This window comes from Borostomias antarcticus (genome assembly GCF_949987555.1).
Source record: "Borostomias antarcticus genome assembly, chromosome: 9".
Lineage (NCBI taxonomy): Eukaryota > Metazoa > Chordata > Actinopteri > Stomiiformes > Stomiidae > Borostomias > Borostomias antarcticus.
Window position 1 is genome coordinate 3,797,942 of NC_140242.1, and position 11,728 is coordinate 3,809,669.

Sequence of the window (11,728 nt, forward strand, 5' to 3'; positions counted from 1 at the left end):
CTGAGGGGACTAAAACTAGGGACAGGGAGTGGAAAAGGACTGGAGTGAAGTGGGACTAGAGGGGAACTGGTGACTAGAGCTGGGGCAGGGAGGACACAAACCAACATAGAAGACAAGACAACGAACACAATGCGGAACAAAATCTGGTGACAAAGTGAACAATGTGTGCAAAAGTCTGTGGGGGTAGTGCAGGGGCAGTCACTGGGAGGGGAAGGTCCAGGGGCACAGGAGCTCAGGGTCAGGGGTCCAGGCAGGGAACAGGGGCTCAGTGTCCAGCGATTGTGGTCCAGGCGTCGGCTTGAAACAAAAGCATGAATAAATTTTTCTGCATCTATATGATTTATAAATGGCTGTACTTTAGCTATGTCATCGTCATCTTGTTAATATGGGACTTGAAGCTTAGATCTGAATCTAGGATAACATAGACTTGTAATCTCAGGTTTAATCCAGGATGTCAGTTTTCCCAGATTTTTAAACAGCATTTATTTTTGTTTTAGGGACGATCACTTAGGATTTCAGTCTTGTCCTCATTTAGCTTGAAGAAGTCATTGCTCATCCATTTATGTATTGCTAGAAGACAGGAGGAATGTAGTTTATAGCTTTTGGTTCAGCAGAGATGGAGAGTTGCGTGTTATCCACATAACTATGGGAACATACATGTAGACAGTATGTACTCTGTAATGATATCCCCGAGTGGCAGCATGTAAAGTGAGAATAGTTATGGACCAAGGAAACTTCCTTGTGTGACCTTTAAGTAGGTGTCATGTTTCTCAGACACATTACGATCTCCTCGCCTGACGTATAACTTTCTCCCTTTGAAGTATGTTCTGAACCAGTTTAACACAGTCAGAGAGACCAACCATCCTTTGAAGGCGATTGATTAGGACGTCATGGTCGCTCATATCAAACGCTGCACTTAGATCTAAGCTGACTTCAAGATATTATATTCTTTGAGAAATGAGTTTATTTGTACTGAGACTATCTTTTAAAGTCGCACTGAAATGAAAAAAGCATTTTGTCCCATTTCGGTTGACATAATTGATCATAGTGTTCACCTATTCAATGATGTATGCCAAAAAAATACAAAATTTGAAATAAAGAATTTGCGTCTGAAATACGTCAAACTACGGAAGTTAGATGATCTCAAACGTCCGTTTCAGTGTGACTTTAAAGTATCTTACTAATTAATGGGAGGTTGGATATCGACCTGTAGTTATTTAGTGCATTAAAGGAGTAGTAAAGGGAAAATGCATGTTTAGCCCTGTTTTAAGGTTACTTATGATCATATACAATAGTTCAGATCAAAACGTTGACAAAACTAGCACTTTTGAGAAAGTCTGATAATTGCTCTACCACCGTTTTGGTCATATAATGGATGTGGGTGGGCACCTTGAAAAATCTTTCAAAAACATGTTAAACTCTCGATTTCAAAGACAAGAAGCTCACCGAGGGGGTAATTGGTGTCCGTTGGTGTTCTGACATCAAATTCGCCGCAAAGTATAAATCCTGTAGGGTTTTATTGATAATTTTATGAAATCATTTGACTTGTATTGACGCGACCGTTGTAGTTATGTAGATCAATCCGCAGAGGGGATTCAGGAAGCAGAACTACTTACGGTAGCTATTGTTATTGTTTATGTTGCTAGGCTACCTAGTTTGCGGAAGTTTACACACGTATGTGCTGCGACTAAATAGTTCTATGCTAAATATTTTTAAAAAGCCTTTCCAGATTAAATAGAATCTTACTTTATGGCAAATTGGTGAGTTTCTTGTCTTTGAAATTGAGAGTTTAACAAGTTTTTAAATTGATTAATGAGATCCGTCCAGAAATGCTGAAGGCGCTGGGTGTTGAGGGGCTGTCTTGGTTGACACGCCTCTTTAACATTGCGTGGAAGTCGGGGTCAGTGCCAAAGGAGTGGCAGCCTGGGGTGGTGGTCCCAATATTCAAAAAAGGGGACCAGAGGGTGTGTGGCAGTTATAGAGGCATCACATTACTCAGCCTCCCATGGAAAGTGTACTCCAAGGGTCCGGCCGATAGTAGAACCACAGATCGAAGAGGAACAATGCAGACTTCGTCCTGGCCATGGAACCACCGACCAGCTCTGGATGTGTGTGATTCATGTGCCTGCCTGAAATACTACTAGATGGATTCTAATTACAGGTGTTCAATTTGCCACAAACAAAATGCCATAAGTACATACCTGATTGAACTTATGACAAACTTTCACTTTCATCAGCGGGAATTCCAGCCATCTATCTTCAGGCTCTATGATGGGTTTCATGGTCATTGCCTTTTTCGCTGCTTTTTCAGGCCAATAAACAGTGTTGCCCTTAACCCAACAGGATGGCAGGACATCCTCCACCTCGCCCTCCTCCTCTCTCCATACAGCTCTTGCCCACATTGCTCTGGTCTTCCACTATGCAACAGACAAACATAAACACTGACACAATCGGGATGTGGGATTCAGTATAGCAAAGTATTGGTTGGCAAAGACTGGTGCATTCCTATGACATTTTGTGACAAATGTGTATACAACTAAAAGTATAAAGGGATAGTGGTAAAATGTTATTGCACTAATAACAGATGTAGGTTAAAGGTGTGGTGTGCAGCATCTAGTGGTGAGGTTGCAAATTGCAACTGAATATTAAATGGTGCAAAATTAGTGTGAAAAACAAATTACCTTATAACTAAACACCTTTCAAAACTGGCACATCCAGGGACAGCTCTCAATGCCATTCACTGCTATGAAGCATTGGCATTAGAACAAGACCATTTCCATACGGAAGAATGACAGCTTTCTTTCTCAAGTCCTTCTGCTCAATGCACTTTAGTTTTCCCTTGCTTAGAGTCACATGTATTGTCAAAGAAACTCTAAACTGTCAAGGTGGTACACTTCACACATGTGTTATCTGTCCTTTTCACAAACCTCTTTTCACACACAAAGGCATAGCCATCTCCAACAAAAGAACAGGAGTCCTTTTTGGTGGACACGCATTTCTCGTGTGGTGCTGGTGTGATGTGCACTCTGGCATTATCCATTTCAGCTATCCTCTTGGCCAGTTATGAAATTGGGCTCTTTGCATTCCTGACACTTCTCTTCAGCTTGTGCAGATAGTTCTCGAATGGAAAAGCACTGATCTCATTTAAAGAAGTTCCAAAATTCCAAACATCTTCTGCCAAGTGGGTAAGAGAGTAGACGGCGTACGAAGGGAAGATGGTGCTGTAGAGCTTGGTAGATGTTTTATAAAAAATACATCAGTAGTTCCTCAGTATAGGCAATATAGGCATGTCTTGTGTTGTCATTGGAGTCCAACAGTATTGACATGGCAACAGTCAGCGTCAGGAAGTGGTTGTAGAACCTCTCAAGCAGCACCCTGCGGAGAGCAACGGGCCCAGTGTACAGTAAAAACTGATGAAATTCAGTTGCTTTCCATCTGTCCAAAACAGCAAGCAAGCGTGGTTGTCTGGCAAACTCGCAAGGCAATTTCCCATTGAGAGACACAAGTTTGGATGAAATTTCACAGATTTTTCTATGAGACAGCTTGCACTCTCTTGGACCCTGTTTGAGGAAAGTCAGTAAGCGTCTAACCACTCCGAGGCAGACCAGATGCATGTAGTCCAACGCGAATGACTGTATGCACTGCAAGCCTGCAGTCATCAGGGGGACTCTGATGAGAAGAGTAGGATTGCCTGCTAAAATCCTCTTCTGTTCTTGCGGAAATCTTCTCTTGTGACTGGTAGTTATACACAACCCTGTGGTTCACATACTGCCCTTCAATAGTGCATCGCTCGCAAATGTAGTATGCGTTGTGTCCCTTTTGTGCATTTCAAAAAGGCTCTCGCTGGTGCATCACAAATGAAAGCATTGACTTTCACGTTTAAGGTTTCATCTTGGAATCCAATTGCTTCTTGTTGGAGCCTATTGAGCTTTTCAAGGAAGGCTGACATGAAGTCCTTCACTGAATCAGGCTTTGCACTGCCACAAAATATGGCTACATTAAATGGCTGAAACCTTTTCAAACTCATCAGGATACTGTGAACTTATTTTCATAAGTCCACACTCGAGACCCAAGTACAGATATTGGTATGCATGCTGTGCGCACCTCAATAAGTCCCGTTCGTTGACATTGACAGTACTTAAATCTAGTGCTAGATGTCTTCTTTGCTAGCTAGATTCCCTCTGTCATCGGCTTGCTAAAGCTATGACTTACACTGGTTCATTCATTAGACTAGTAGTAACGTACTGTAGCTAGCCAGCTATACCTAAAGTTAGCTACCGTTAGCTTGCTAGCTCAACTAGTGAATGAATGAATGCCACTGACTCACTGTAGTCTAAGTTATACTAAGACGTTTTTGTACGATTTAGCAAGCGGATGACAGAGGGAATCTAGCTAGCAAAGAAGACACCTAGCACTAGATTTAAGTACCAGAAACTATTGTTATGTTGTTGTTGTTATTGTTGTGTAAAGTATACTGTAGTGAGGGGGACAGGGAGGGAGAGAGAGAGGGAGGGAGAGAGAGAGGAAAGAAGGGGATGGAAAGAGGGAGGGAGACGATCGAGCAAGCTCCTGGAGTATGTTTGTTTTAATGGCTAAGAACATTTATAGAGCAATAAATTACATTAAATTACATTTTCAGAGCAAAAAGGGCTAAAAACATCATAGGAGAGACATGGTACACACTGGTGTATTTCTGTGTGTGCGTGAGTGTCCCTGGGTCCAGATAGAGGCAGGGGTTGGGGTAGGGTGGGGGTAGGAAAAGGATACGGGCCCGGGTTAGGGTGAGAGGAAGGGGATCTGAGCCCAGGACTGGTGTATGTCTGTGTGTGTGTGAGTGTGCCTGGGTCCAGGTAGAGGTAGGGGTCGGGGGTAGGGGTCGGGGGTAGGAAAAGGATACAGACCTGGGTTAGGGTGAGGGGAGGGGGGACTGGGCCCAGGTCCAGGCCTAAAGCCGGAAGTGGACTGGTGTATGTCTGTGTGTTTCAGAAAAACATATAGTGTGAGATATATTCCCACTAATTTTCAAAGAGAAAGGGTCAATAATAAGAGAGAAAGATGGTACGTATTATAACCCTAGTTCTATGAGTGGAGCGAAGCCCCACAGGGCACAGACTTTGCTGAACCCCAGTCTGCTCGCTGAAAGTTTTGTCAAGGAGCACATGTGTGGCTGTCAGCGCACTATAGGTACACCTATAGTGGTGTACCTGTTCTGATTGATTGCAAGGGCATGTGTGTTTTTTTCTTCAGTCAATGTAGCTAGCTACGATTGGTTACGTCAATAAGGAGCTTGAACTGTGGGGCGGAGATCCACTCATAGAACGTATAATACGTAACCAATTTTCTCTCTTATTATTGACCCTTTCTCTTTGAAAATTGGTGGCAATATATCTCACACTATATGTTTCTTCTGAAAAGTTGTTAAAATGAGCATCTCTACAAATGTTAACTATTACTGGCATGTTATCTATTAATGTCCCACTCGTATGCATGTGCGCGTGCACAGAACCAAAACAAAACTTTCAGCAAAGCCAGCTCCCTGTGTAGGGGGTGCGAGAGACACAGGATTTGGACTCTGGTGTGCAGGGGGAGAACTCAGAGGCCGCCACTGATCCGCCCAAATAAGGTTGCCCAATCACCTCCATTCATTTGGACTTGGGATCAGGAGCCAATGTACATTTTTATTTGTATTTATGGTCCAGCTCACCACTTGAGGGAGCTATTGACGGCAGAAACCCTAGGATCAGTAGTAGGATTAATCTCTGTCCAGTTTAGAACTGTAAATGTAACCACCTCCCTTCCTCTCTGAATCAAATCACTGATGTGAACCAACCTGATTGATGACAGCTATGAAAAACATGTCCCATGACGTTCCATCACAATTCAACTCAATGAGAGAAGAATGCAGATTGTTTTTTTCAACCCGAACGGAGAGAGCCTCCCTCTCCGGTGCTGGGAAACAAAAAAAATCAGAAGTAGGCTACCCATAGCACACATCAATACGATGCAATACAATAATACATAACAAAAGGCACAGTGGCACGGAAATGTACAAAAGGTGGTGGCAATAAGGCACAATAGGGAGGCACAATACAAGAAGATGGCACTCGCAACAACAGATGGGTAGAACATGTTGAGCATCATTCTCCACACATCAAAGGACCTGAGACTCCTCATGAAGTACAGTTGGATCTGTCCGATAGAAAAAAAAAGTATTGTATTGTAAATAAAGTGCTTTTATGATATCCCATTCTAAATTCATAGGCATTAATATGGAGCCCCCCCCCCCCCTTTGTAGCTTCCACTCTTCTGGGAAGGCTTTCTACAAGAAAGGATGAATGTGCTCATTCATCCAGAAGAGCATTTATGAGGGCAGACACATTTTGCACAAGAGGTCCTAGCTCGCAATCTCCGTTCTATTTCATCCCAAAGGTGTTGAGGGGGGTTGAGGTCAGCGCTCTGTGCAGTCCAGTCAAGTTCTTCCACGCCAACCTCACCCAACCATGCCTGTATGGACTTTGCTTTGTGCACTGGGGCACAGTCATGCTGCAACAGAAAAGGGCCTTCCCCAAACTGATGTCTTGGTAAGCTGAAACATTAACATCTCCCTTCACTGGAACCAAGGGGCCAAGGCCAACCCCAGAAAAACAACCCCAGACCATTAAAGGGGACATGAAACACTAGAAGAAGTTAGCCTAATTTACAAGTTTGACTCCCACTCTTCTTATCCTTATAGGTTTCACCCTGACAGAGAGACTGGTTTTAAAATAACAAGTTATCCAAAATATATTTTTGACAATAGTGTAGCGCCATCTTGTCCCGCCTTTGAACGTGACGTCACGGGGTTGGTTGCTAGAAATCATAACTACTGTAACTACTGTAGCTAGCCTACACTTCTGTGTTAAAATGGAGAAAAAAAGTGAAACGCGAAGTAAGGGAGGCCACTTTTGTATAGCACCTGGATGCAGCAATGAATTTTACAGAGTGAAAAACAAGACCAAGATTGTCCACTTCCATACTTTGCCTCTTAAGCGGCAAGCGGTTCTGCGACGTTGGCTAGCTGCTCTGAAGCGAGTGAATCCTCCAGTTAGCCGTAATGCTAGGGTTTGTAGCGAGCACTTCGTCAACGAAGACTATGTGGAGGAGCGGGTTTTTGAGGGAGACGAACTAGTTGTTCGTCTGACCAACAAGTTGAAGCCCGAGGCCGCTCCCTCAGTATTTGACTTTACGTCTTACAAGATTGGGTGTACAGACCGTCCAACCCAGTCTACAAGCCAAGTAGCTGTGCGCCGTAAGGAGCGGGCTCACCGGCGAGCCAGTGTAGCAGAGCAGAGAGAGGCAAGTCGGATCCGATAGCAAAATAGGCTCTTTGCACAAGCTCCACTACTTCCTGAAATTCTACAGGCATATTTATTTCATGTCCTATGCCATTGGATGGAAGTGATCAGGTGTGCCGCACACCTGATTACTCCATCCAATAGTATGGGACATGAAATAAGGATGCCTGTAGAATTTCATGAAGTAGCCTAGTGGAGCTTGTGCAAAGGCTATGATAGAAGGCTAGCCTACTTACTGTTTGTTTGCCTTGAAGCTTAACACTTCAGTGTCTTCTCAGTCTTCGTATGAATCCATAACGATATTATACGTCTTTTGTGGTCATTTATCATTTGTTATGTTGAAAATCCTTGTCATTAGCCGTCACTCTGGCTTTGGCTATCCGCAATATTGATTTGATCATATCATAAGCACATTTGTATAGCATGGAGACGTGCGCCCAGGGCGCATGAAATATTCCGTCGCTATCCGTCAACTATCTGCTTCCCACACTCCTACAACAGACCCAACCAATCATGTCAAGAACCATTAGGCAGAACATGACGATTGCAGCACAAATTATAATGAATAACGTAGGCTATATATCTGATAAATAATCTGTAGATTTTCATCTGCATGGCACTAACTTCTCACTTGTAAAAAGTGGGTTGACATTCATGATGTGACCTAAGCGCAGCTTTCATATTCTGATAGCCCAGGTTGTCCTGGAAAAAAAAAGAAGTTTATTTATTGGCCATGCATTATATGATTGAGATTTTTCAAGCATTTCTGCACAAGGAGACCAGACAAGCTAAGAATTATGGAGAAAAACAAACAAACTGGGTTTTAATACACAAGGTGAACTTGACCATAATGTATTAGCCCAGGCTAATACCTGAATCTCTAGGTGTAGAGCACCAACTACTGGTTAGGAATAGGCTCCCAACAGAGCAATATACAGTAGTCCACAAACATGCTACTTCTTTCTTGTTAAAGCACAGCCATTTGGTTTATAGCATAATTAATAGATAATATCATAGGCTTATACTCACTGCAACCATAACAAGCAAGTTCAACCCAGCTTTCTTACCATGGCAGGTTAGTGACAATCAGATCTTGTATCAAGCTCCGATTGGCCAGGATGCTTTGGTCTTCACCCATTTAGAATAAGGTGCACTACACCTCAACTATCTTTCATTACTGTAAACATTTTGTCATCAATAACATGGGCTGGTGAATTCAGTTCAGATTACTTTATTTGTAGATTTGGTTTGTAGTAGTCACCATCCATACAGACAGTTTTTCTTTGACAGAACAGTTGAGAAGACAGTCAAGATCCCTTTGTATGAGACATTCTTTGTTTTCACAGATTTCGTTAGGATTCAGGAGTAGTATGCCAGAGAGCGACATCAGTGTTGAGCTGCAGGAAAGTATAGGGGTCAGTGTCAGTGTGAGCACCCAGACAGAGCATTGTCAGCAGGAAGTGGCAACAACATCCAAGCACTACAATGATAAATGCACTCTGACTGATGACATTCAATTCACCCATGACCTTACCCATGACCACTCCTATGGCAGACCAGTTGAGGAATTCAGACCTTCATCACCATCATCTGTTGCATGTTCCGCTGCTGAAGAATGGGAAGGGTCTGAGGGGGCTAGCTCAATGGAGGAGGGCTCAAATACTGAGTGTGATGAGTTTGAAATGAGTGACCAGGAAAGCACTACTGATGATAATGAGAGTGTAAGTGAAGTGGCAGATGAGGAACTAAATATCTCTCAGGACAGAAAGAGCATTGTGTCCACTCATGAATTGTTAAAGCTGTTCCGTGTGTGCCACTGGGAGGGTTGTGGAAAATGCCTAGTCCAGCCACCAGCCTTAAGGAAAAGTGGCTTTGGACTACAGATTCATACTGAATGTATTGATGGGCATGACTACACCTGGAACTCACAGCCTTTAATCAGAGGTATGATGGAGTGCAACGTTGCAATACCAGCTGCTAGTTTTGCCACTGGCAATGAGTGCAGTCCATTTCTGGAGATATGTGACACCATTGGTCTGGAAACCCTGTCAAAGAGAGAATGGTTTAATATTCAGAAAGCTTATGTTATCCCTGAGGTAAATGAGGTGTGGACAACACACAATGAAGCTGTGCTGGCAGCAGTGCATGATGAACCACTGGCTGTGTCTGGAGACTGTAGATATGATAGCCCAGGCCACAATGCAACATTTGGAAGTTACTCACTTCTGGATACCAAGTCAGACATGGTGGTAGCACAGGAGACTGTCAAAGTCACAGAGGTGAAGAACAGCTACTGGCTGGAGGTCGAAGGTATGGAGAGATGTCTGTCGAAGGTTGCAGAGTACGGTACACACATATCGGTGATTGCCACTGACTGCCACCCCTCTGTGCAGAAGGTCCTAAGAGAAAAGCACCCAGACATAAAGCATGAATATGACCTGTGGCACATTGTCAAGTCTGTCAGGAAGAGATTACTGAAGACCCACAATGAGGAGCTATATGAGTGGATGAAGATGATAACAAACCATCTCTGGTATTGTGTCAGCACCTGTGGCGGAAGCGCAGCCAAGCTTAAGGAGAAGTGGACCTCCATCCTTCACCACATCACTAATGTGCACCACTGGGCATGTGGTGAGATGATGACAAGGTGTGAGCATGCTCCATACACCCCTGAAGAAGAGAGCATGCGGCCCTGGCTCCAGCCAAACTCTGCTGCCTTTGAACACCTGCAAAAGATAGTCCTCGACAAGGTGCTCCTGAAAAAACTGGAAAAAACAACAGAAAACATTCATACAGGACAACTGGAGAGTCTTCACTCACTTTACACAAAATATGCCACAAAAAGGAAGAAGTTCCAGAGGGAGAGCTTTGAGGCCCGCTTGCGTGTCGCTGCACTGGACCATAACAGCAATGTTAAAAGAGAAACAGCTAAAACAAAGGAGGGTCAGAAACAGCACAAACACCAGTATTCAAAGGGTGCTCACCAGTTTGTGGTCACACCAAGGAAAGTAGAGAAGGACTACACTTTCCGAAAGGACATTGTGTCTGGTGTGATCCGCAGGTGCAAGTCTGTATCCATCCGTGGGGCACTGGAAGATCAAAAAGCAGAGACAAGAGTCACCCTGGCTCAGCACAAAGGTGTTGAAAAACCCGACAAGGCTCACTCAGTGGCAAGACATCTGAGCAGATTTGTGTAAAGGGGTAAAGGGTAAATGGTAAAGGTAACAACTAACATGGGGCAAACTAACACTATAAGAAAATACTGAAAAGAAAGAATTAAAGAACCACCAATAAACTGGGGGTCCAAGGAGGTGCAGGGACACGGAACAACGGCAAGGGACGAGGGTCCGAGGAAGACCAGCCAGGGGTGAGAGTCCAGGGAGGTCATCAGCCAGGGTCCTCCTTTGGGGTATGCGCCCACACACTGGACTGAGAGAGAGACCACAGATAAAAACATCAACATACTGTAGTGCATGAGATGAAATATTTGTCTTGAATACTCAACTTGCAAATATCTTCAAAGCTATCAGAGGATAACTTAATAATTCATTCATAAATCACAATATGCATATACTCTTGTTATCTAAATCTACATGTATCAGAAAATTATATAGTTTCTTGGTGTGTTACTGGGCTGTACATTAAATGAATGGTACTTACATTAAATGTCCTCGTAGTATTCAAAGCCATGGTATTCTGGTGATGGGAAGGCAGCTCTGATGGAGGTTACTACACAAGATGGTATAGGGATCCTGTTTCTCCTGCCCAGGTGTCCTCTGGCCCAAAGGGTAAATTGTCTGTAGGCTGTTAACCTAAACAGACTGGAGAAAAAAGCCATGTTGTCTAGTCTATCCTTTGTTGTCATGTGATTCACATTTTACTAACATTAGCAAGACTAGCAAAGTGGTGACATAGCTTGCTAACTGTACCGGGTCGAGGCGACGCTGCTTATACATTTCACCATATAGAGTACAGACAATGGCGTATTGATATAATTTTTACCAGCTAGCTAAGCTAGTTAGACTAGCAAACTGCCGATATCACTTGCTAGCTGTAATGATAGCTAACGTTTGTATAAGTAGCTAGCTAACGAACACGCATAGTTGCATTCAAACAGTTGAACTAGGTAGCTAACGTTAGCTAGCTAGACTAGCTAACGTTAGCTTCTAGACCAGATAACGTTAGCTTCTAGACGAGCTAACGTTAGCTTCTAGACGAGCTAACGTTAGCTTCTAGACGAGCTAACGTTAGCTTCTAGACGAGCTAACGTTAGCTTCTAGACGAGCTAACGTTAGCTTCTAGACGAGCTAACGTTAGCTACTTTTATCAGCCAGAAAGCGACTGCTAACATTACTGACTTGGCTAAAGAAAAGTGCTTTATTCATACCAACGTT

The 11,728-nt window shown here is 43.5% G+C and overlaps 1 long non-coding RNA gene across 1 annotated transcript; it reads right to left on the reverse strand.

The window, feature by feature from the left end:
* Nucleotides 1-8,876: 8,876 nt before the first annotated feature.
* Nucleotides 8,877-10,400, reverse strand: LOC311313098. The gene is made up of 3 exons (XR_014630594.1): nucleotides 9,883-10,400; nucleotides 9,558-9,733; nucleotides 8,877-9,379 (listed from the first exon to the last, which is right to left on the reverse strand). It is a non-coding gene; the product is annotated as an uncharacterized lncRNA (long non-coding RNA).
* Between the last annotated feature and the right edge of the window lie 1,328 nt (nucleotides 10,401-11,728).